The sequence below is a fragment of the Piliocolobus tephrosceles genome, chromosome 12, assembly GCF_002776525.5.
Source record: "Piliocolobus tephrosceles isolate RC106 chromosome 12, ASM277652v3, whole genome shotgun sequence".
In the NCBI taxonomy this organism is placed as follows: domain Eukaryota; kingdom Metazoa; phylum Chordata; class Mammalia; order Primates; family Cercopithecidae; genus Piliocolobus; species Piliocolobus tephrosceles.
In genome coordinates this window covers 97,498,340-97,506,247 of record NC_045445.1, presented here as the reverse complement: position 1 = coordinate 97,506,247, position 7,908 = coordinate 97,498,340, and positions in this window count along the sequence as shown.

Below are 7,908 nucleotides of genomic sequence, written 5' to 3'. Positions count from 1 at the left end.
TCACGCCCAGCTAATTTTTTTTTTTGTATTTTTAGTAGAAACGGGATTTCACCATGTTGGCCAGGCTCGTGTCGAACTCCTGACCTCAGATAATCCACCCTCCTTGGCTTCCCAAAGTCCTGGGATTACAGGCGTGAGCCACCATTTCTAGCTGTTTAAATTTTATGTTAACAGGATTTCCATTAAACTGTTTGACACATACATATTGTTCAAATATAGTTATTGAATGAATAATTTTATGCAGGATTTGCTTATTCAGTCAGCATTTATGAAACATATAATATGTGTTCTGAAACTGTCCTGGGCACACAGGATTCACAAATACATTAGACAAGTTTATTGCTTTTCATGGGCTTGTAGTCCAAAGGCAAGGTCATCCATCTAAACACATGTAATATATAATCTTCTATTAAGGTCTGAATAGAAATCTTTCCTTCACGTTCACTCTAGCTTCCAGAATATCATACGTGTTGTTCCTATTCCTTCTTCTGGGACAATTCTTACCCCTTCTCTAAACAGATAACTCCTTCTGAGTCTTAGGATACAGCTTACAAATCACTACTTCCATGAAGCTTTAGAATCTTCCCCACTACCAAACCAGAAGAAATTTTCATCCTGTCAACTGTCAGGAGATCCCAAATTCCCCTATCATAATAAACATTTATATCACAGTTTGTTGCAGTTTGTATTACTTTACGTTGCTTCCAATAGACAGTGAGCTCCAGAACATTCTCACTATCTACCTTACTTATTATCTTATTACTTATCTCAGACCTTAGTACAGTACCTGACATAAACACGTGTGAGGAAAGATACTACCATAGCTAGATTTTTCAGGCCATAGAATGGGAAGTAAAATAGAGCCAAAATAATCTGCCAGCATCATCTAATCTTAGATGAGAAGGCACAGCTAAAGATTTTGCACTTTTACTGAATGGAACATATTTTTAACACCTTATTGAGATATAATTAACATACCATAAACTTCACATGTTTAAGTTGTCAGTTTGAAAGTTTTGAAGCTTGATTGCATCTGTGAAAACACCAAAATAAAGGTAATAAAGACATCTATCATCAACAAGAGTTTCCTCATGGTTCTTTGTAGTCTATACTCCTAACCTCTATTTCTAGCCTGCTCTGATCCCAGCCCAGGATAATCGCTTACAGGCTCTTTGTGTAAATTGGTTGGCATTTTCTAGAATTTCATATAAATGGAATCAAACAGTATGTCCTCTTTTATCTGGCATCTTTTCCTCACCATAATTATTAATGGTGTTGTTCCACATAACAAAAGTTCACTCATTTTATTTTTGAGTAGTATTTAATTGTACAGATGTACTACATTTCCCTCATCTGTTGATGTTTCTAGTTTGCAGCTACTAAAATAAAGCTGGTATGAGTATTTAAATATATGTGTTCATTCACATAGTAAATATGTGCTTTCATTACTCTTGGATAAAAACCCAGAGTTGTAAAGACTGGATCATATGATAGGTATTTGTATAACTTTTTAAAAAACTGCCAAACCGTTTACCAAAGTGGTTGTAACATTTTACAATTCACAAACAATGTTTGAGAGCTCCTGTTTCTTCACATCCTCAGGAACACTTGATGTGGTCAGGATTTTTAGTTTGAGATACTCTAATAAATATAGAATGGTATGTCTTTGTGTTGTAATTTCCATTTTCCTAATGACTAATGATGTTGAGCATTTTATGTGCTCATTTGCCATTCATATATCTTCTTAAGTAAAGCATCTGTTCATTTTTTCCCATTTAAAAATTTGGATTGCTTGTTCTGTTATTATTGAGTTTTGATAGTTCCTTATGTACACTAGATATAAGTCCTTTATTAGGTATGTGATTTTCTAATATTTCCTCTAGTTCTGTGGCTTACCTTTTCTTTCATTTAATGATGTCTTTTGAAGGACAGAAGTTCTTAGTTTTAATGAATTCCAATTTGTCACTTTTCTTTCATCAAGCTTTTTGAGTTTCATATAAGGTATTGTTGCCTACTGTATGATCACAAAGATTTTTCTATATTTTCTTCTAGAAGTTGTGTAGCTTTGCATTTTACATTTACATCTGTGATCCAATTAATTTTTATCTAGGATGTGCTGCATGGGTATAGATAGCAGGTTCTTCCATCACTGGTTATTGAAGAGATTATCTTTTTTGCACTGAATTACCTTTGCACCTTTGTTGAAATACAATTGAACATACATGTGTGGTCTATTGCTGATGTCTATTCTATTCATTTTTTGCCTATATTTTTGCCCACATTTGTACCATTACTATACTATCTTTATTAGTGTAGCTTTCTACTGTAAATTGTCCAAATTTGTTCTTTTTTAAAACTCATTTTGGCTATTTTGCATCCTTTGTAATTTCATATGAAATTTGGAATTAGCTACAAAATAGTCTGTTGGAGTATTTATTGAATCTGTGTTTCTAGATCAGTTCAGATATTAACAAAATCGAGTCTTCCACATGAATATGACATAACTATCCATTTATTTAGATCATCCTCAAAAATCTCTTGGTACAATTTTTAGCGTATAGGTTTTGCCACCTTTAGTGAGATTTATCCCTAAGTATTTCATGCTTTTAATGTTATCATGCTGGTATTTTAATTTAAATATCAAATTGTTTGTTAGTAGTATATAGAAAGGCAAGTGATTTTTGTAGATATAGTAATGAGGTTTTTTTGCAGATTCTATAGGATTATTTTATGAAGATGATCATATCTTCATAGACAAAAGAGACAGTTTTACTTACTCCTTTCCAAGTTTTTCTTCTGACTCTTTTATTAACATTTTTTCTTGTATTATTGCACTGGTTAGATTAACCAGTGGACAACACATTTGTCCACTTTTTTCTCATTTTAAGAGGAAAGTACTCAGTCTTCATCACTGCATTTCAAGTTACCTGTAGGTTTTTCATAGATGCCGTTTTCTTAGCAAGTTGAGGAAGATTGCTTCTGTTTCTAGTTTGGTAAGAGTTTTACCAGGAGTGAATGCTAGATTTGTCAAATGATGTTTCTGCATCTATTAAAATGACTATTTTACAAATTTGTTAATATTGTGAATTACATTGATTTGTTTTTCTAAGGTTAAACTACCTTTGCATTCTTTAGTCATGATGCATTATCCTTTTCCCCAGGTAATGCTGGCCTCATACAATGAGTCAGAAAATATTCCATTTCTTTAATTTTCTGGAAAAAGATTGTGTAGGTGGCATTATTTCTTCCTTATATGATTAGTAGAATCCACAAGTAAATCCATCTGGGCCTTTAATTTTCTTTGTGGAAGGTGTTAAAGTATAAGCTTAATGTATTGAAGGGTGTTTTAATCACCTGTTATTTACCCCATTAGTGAGGGAGGGATTCCTGCCTAGGTTTATGGAAATGGCTGGCATATGACACGACACCGGACAAATGAGACTGATAGCAATTTATTAGTAACGTATACTCACAACCTGAGAGAGGAAGATACCATGCACCATACAGTGACATACGAAGTGTTGTACTCAGAAATAAAGTGGAAAACCAGGGCCTGTGAAAGGCAGAGTTTGTAGTATTGTTAAAGTGCCCCAGATTCGCATGGGAGGATGTGATTGGCTTGTTTCAGTAATTCTATAGCCTGACAGAGAACTAAGACCTGCTACTCAGAGATAAGCAGGAACTGCATCTGGTCTGCTCGATAAGGAGGATTGTTTGCTTAGGGAGCCTTATCCATGGGAGCAGAGAGGGAAGGGAACTTGTGGATTCACCATTCAAGATCCTCCTAATTTCACCAGGTGTCAAGGTAATACATAATATTGGACCTTAATTTTAGGCCTCACACCACAAAGGTGGATACAGAGCTAGTCAGATTATCTATTTCTTCTTGACTAGCTGTTGTCTCTCAATGAATTTCTCTACTTTATTCAAGTTATGAAATGTGTTGACATATCGTTTTTTAAAAATAATTTTTCTCTTTTTTTTTTTTTTTTTTTGAGACAGAGTCTTGCACTGTCACCCGGGCTGGAGTGCAATGGCATAATCTCAGCTCAGTGCAACCTCTGCCTCCCAGGTTCGAGCGATTCTCCTGCCTCAGCCTCCGGAGTAGCTGGGATTACAGGCGCCCGCCACCATGCCCAGATAATTTTTTGTATTTGTAGTAGAGATGGGGTTTCACCATGTTGGTCAGGCTGGTCTTGAACTCCTGACCTCATGATCTGCCCGCCTCGGCCTCCCAAAGTGCTGGGATTATAGGCGTGAGCCACTGTGCCCGGCCTCTATTTTTTAATATCTGTAGAATCTATGGTGATATCACACTTCTCATTCATGATCTTGATCATTTTTGTCTTCTCTCTTACTTTGCTGATCAATCTGGCTAAAGATTAATCAATATTTTGATCTCCTCAAAAACCTAGCTTCTGGTTACATTGGTTTTCTCTATTGTTTTTCTGTTATTTCATTGATTTCTTATCTGATTTTTGCTATATTTTATTCTTACGCTGAGTTTCATTTGATTTTTTGTTGTTGTTGTTGTTTTTTTTTTTTTTTTTTTGATACGGAGTCTCACTCTGTTGCCCAGGCTGGAGTGCAGTGGTGTGCTCTCGGCTCATTGCAACCTCCACCTCCTGGGTTCAAGCAATTCTCCTGCCTCAGCCTCCCGAGTAGCTGGGATTACAGCCGCCTGCCACCATGCCCAGCTAATTTTTGTATTTTTAGTAGAGATGGGGTTTCACCATGTTGGCCAGGCTAGTCTCGAACTCCTGACCTCAAATGATCTGCCCTCCTCGGCCTCCCAAAGTGCTGGGATCACAGGAGTGAGCCACCGCACCCAGCCTTTATTTGACCTTTATATTGCTTCTTAAGACGGAACTTAATGTTATTAGCTTGAGATTTTGTTTAAATAACATTGAGTGCTGTAAATTCTCAACTAAGTGCTGCTTTAGCTGCATCCCAGAAATGTAAACACATTTTGGATAGTTATTCATTTCAAGATAATTTATGATTATCCTTTTAATTTGTTCTTGTGGCTCATGGGTTATTTAGAAGTATGATGTTTAGTTTTCAAGTGTAGATTTTCACAATATCTTTCTGTTATTGATTTCTAATTCAATTACATTTCAGTCAGAGAATATACTTTCTGCTATTTCAAAACTTTTTAATTTATTGAGACTTGTTTATGGCCTATTATTTAAACATTCCATGTATGCATGAGAATAATGTGTATTCTGTTGTTGTTTGGTTCATCACTGTAAAACTGTCAATAGGTTACATTGGTTGAACCTGTTGTTCAAGTCTTCTATATCCTTACTGAATTTCTTTGTACTTGCTCTATCAGTTTTTTTGAGAGGACATGTTGACATCTCTATTATTATTGTGGACTTGTCTATGATTACAGTATAATTGATTTGTCAGCTCTTTATGTATTTTGAATTCTATTATTAAGTACATATTTAGAATTATCACATCGCCTTGAAGAATTAAGCTCTTTATCATGATGAAACCACTCTCCTTATCCCAGATAATATTCATTGCTCTGGCATCTACTTGGTTTGAAATTAATATCGTCACTCCAGCATTATTTTGATGACTGATTGCATGATATACGATTTCCATCCTATTATTTTTAACCTTTTATATCACTTGCAAATTAAGTGGATTTATGTAGGCATCATATTGGATTTCCTTTTTTTTTAATCTTATGATGATCCCCATCTTTTAATTAGGATATGTATACCATTTAATATGTAATACTATTTTTTAAATTATACTTTAAGTTCTAGGGTACATGTGAACAACGTGCAGGTTTGTTACATATGTATACATGTGCCATGTTGCTGTGCTGCACCCATCAACTCGTCAGCACCCACCAACTCATCATTTACATCAGTTACAACTCCCAATGCCATCCTTCCCCTCTCCCCCGTCTCCACAATAGGCCCCGGTGTGTGATGTTCCCCTTCCTGAGTACAAGTGATCTCATTGTTCAGTTTCCACCTATGAGTGAGAACATGCGGTGTTTGGTTTTCTGTTCTTGCAATAGTTTGCTGAGAATGATAGTTTCCAGCTGCATCCTTGCCCCTAAAAGGACATGAACTCATCCTTTTATATGGCTGCATGGTATTCCATGGTGTATATGTGCCACATTTTCTTAATCCAGTCTGTCAGTGATGGACATTTGGGTTGATTTCAAGTCTTTGCTATTGTGAATAGTGCTGCAATAAACATACATGTGCATGTGTCTTCATAGCAGCATGATTTATAATCCTTTGGGCATACCCCCAGTAATGGGATGGCTGGGTCATATGGTATTTCTAGTTCTAGATCCTTGAGGAATCGCCATACTGTTTTCCACAATGGTTGAACTAGTTTACAATCCCACCAACAGTGTAAAAGTGTTCCTATTTCTCCACATCCTCTCCAGCACCTGTAGTTTCCTGACTTTTCAATGATTGCCATTCTAACTGGTGTGAGATGGTATCTCATTGTGGTTTTGATTTGCATTTCCCTGATGGCCAATGATGATGAGCAGTTTTTCATGTGTCTGCTGGCTGTAAGAATGTCTTCTTTTGAGAAATGTCTGTTCATATCCTTTGCCCACTTTTTGATGGGGTTGTTTGTTTTTTTCTCATAAATTTGTTTGAGTTCTTTGAGGGTTCTGGATATTAGCCCTTTGTCAGATGAGTAGATTGCAAAATGTTCTCCCATTCTGTAGGTTACCTGTTCACTCTGATAGTAGCTTCTTTTGCTGTGCAGAAGCTCTTTAGTTTAATTAGATCCCATTTGTCAATTTCGGCTTTTGTTGACATTGCTGTTGGTGTTTTACACATGAAGTCCTTGCCCATGCCTATGTCCTGAATGGTATTACCTAGGTTTTCTTCTAGGGTTTTTAGGGTATTAGGTCTAACATTTAAGTCTCTAATCCATCTTGAAATAATTTTTGTATAAGGAGTAAGGAAAGGATCCAGTTTCAGCTTTCTACTTATGGCTAGCCAATTTTCCCAGCACCATTTATTAAATAGGGAATCCTTTCCCCATTTCTTGTTTTTGTCAGGTTTGTCAAAGATCAGATGGTTGTAGATGTGTGGTATTATTTCTGAGGACTCTGTTCTGTTCCATTGGTCCATATCTCTGTTTTGGTACCAATACCATGCTGTTTTGGTTACTGTGGACTTGTAGTATAGTTTGAAGTCAGGTAACGTGATGTCTCCATCTTTGTTCTTTTGACATAAGATTGTCTTGGCAATGAGGGCTCTTTTTTGGTTCCATATGAACTTTAAAGCAGTTTTTTCCAATTCTGTGAAGAAAGTCATTGATAGCTTAATGGGGATGGCATTGAATCTATAAATTACCTTGGGCAGTATGGCCATTTTCACAATATTGATTGTTCCTATCCATGAGCATGGTATGTTCTTCCATTTGTTTGTGTCCTCTTTTATTTCACTGAGCAGTGGTTTGTAGTTCTCCTTGAAGAGGTCCTTGACATCCCTTGTAAGTTGGATTCCTAGGTATTTTATTCTCTTTGAAGCAATTGTGAATGGAAGTTCATTCATGATTTGGCTCTCTGCTTGTCTGTTACTGGTGTATAAGAATGCTTGTGATTTTTGCACATTAATTTTGTATCCTGAGACTTTGCTGAAATTTCTTATCAGCTTAAGGAGATTTTGGGCTGAGACAATGGGATTTTCTAAACATACAATCATGTCATCTGCAAACAGGGACAATTTGACTTCTTTTTTTCCTAACTGAATACCCTTGATTTCTTTCTCTTGCCTGATTGCCCTAGTCAGAACTTCCAACACTATGTTGAATAGGAGTGGTGAGAGAGGGCATCCCTGTCTTGTGCCAGTTTTCAAAGGGAATTTTTCCAGTTTTTGCCCATTCAGTATGATATTGGCTGTGGGCTTGTCA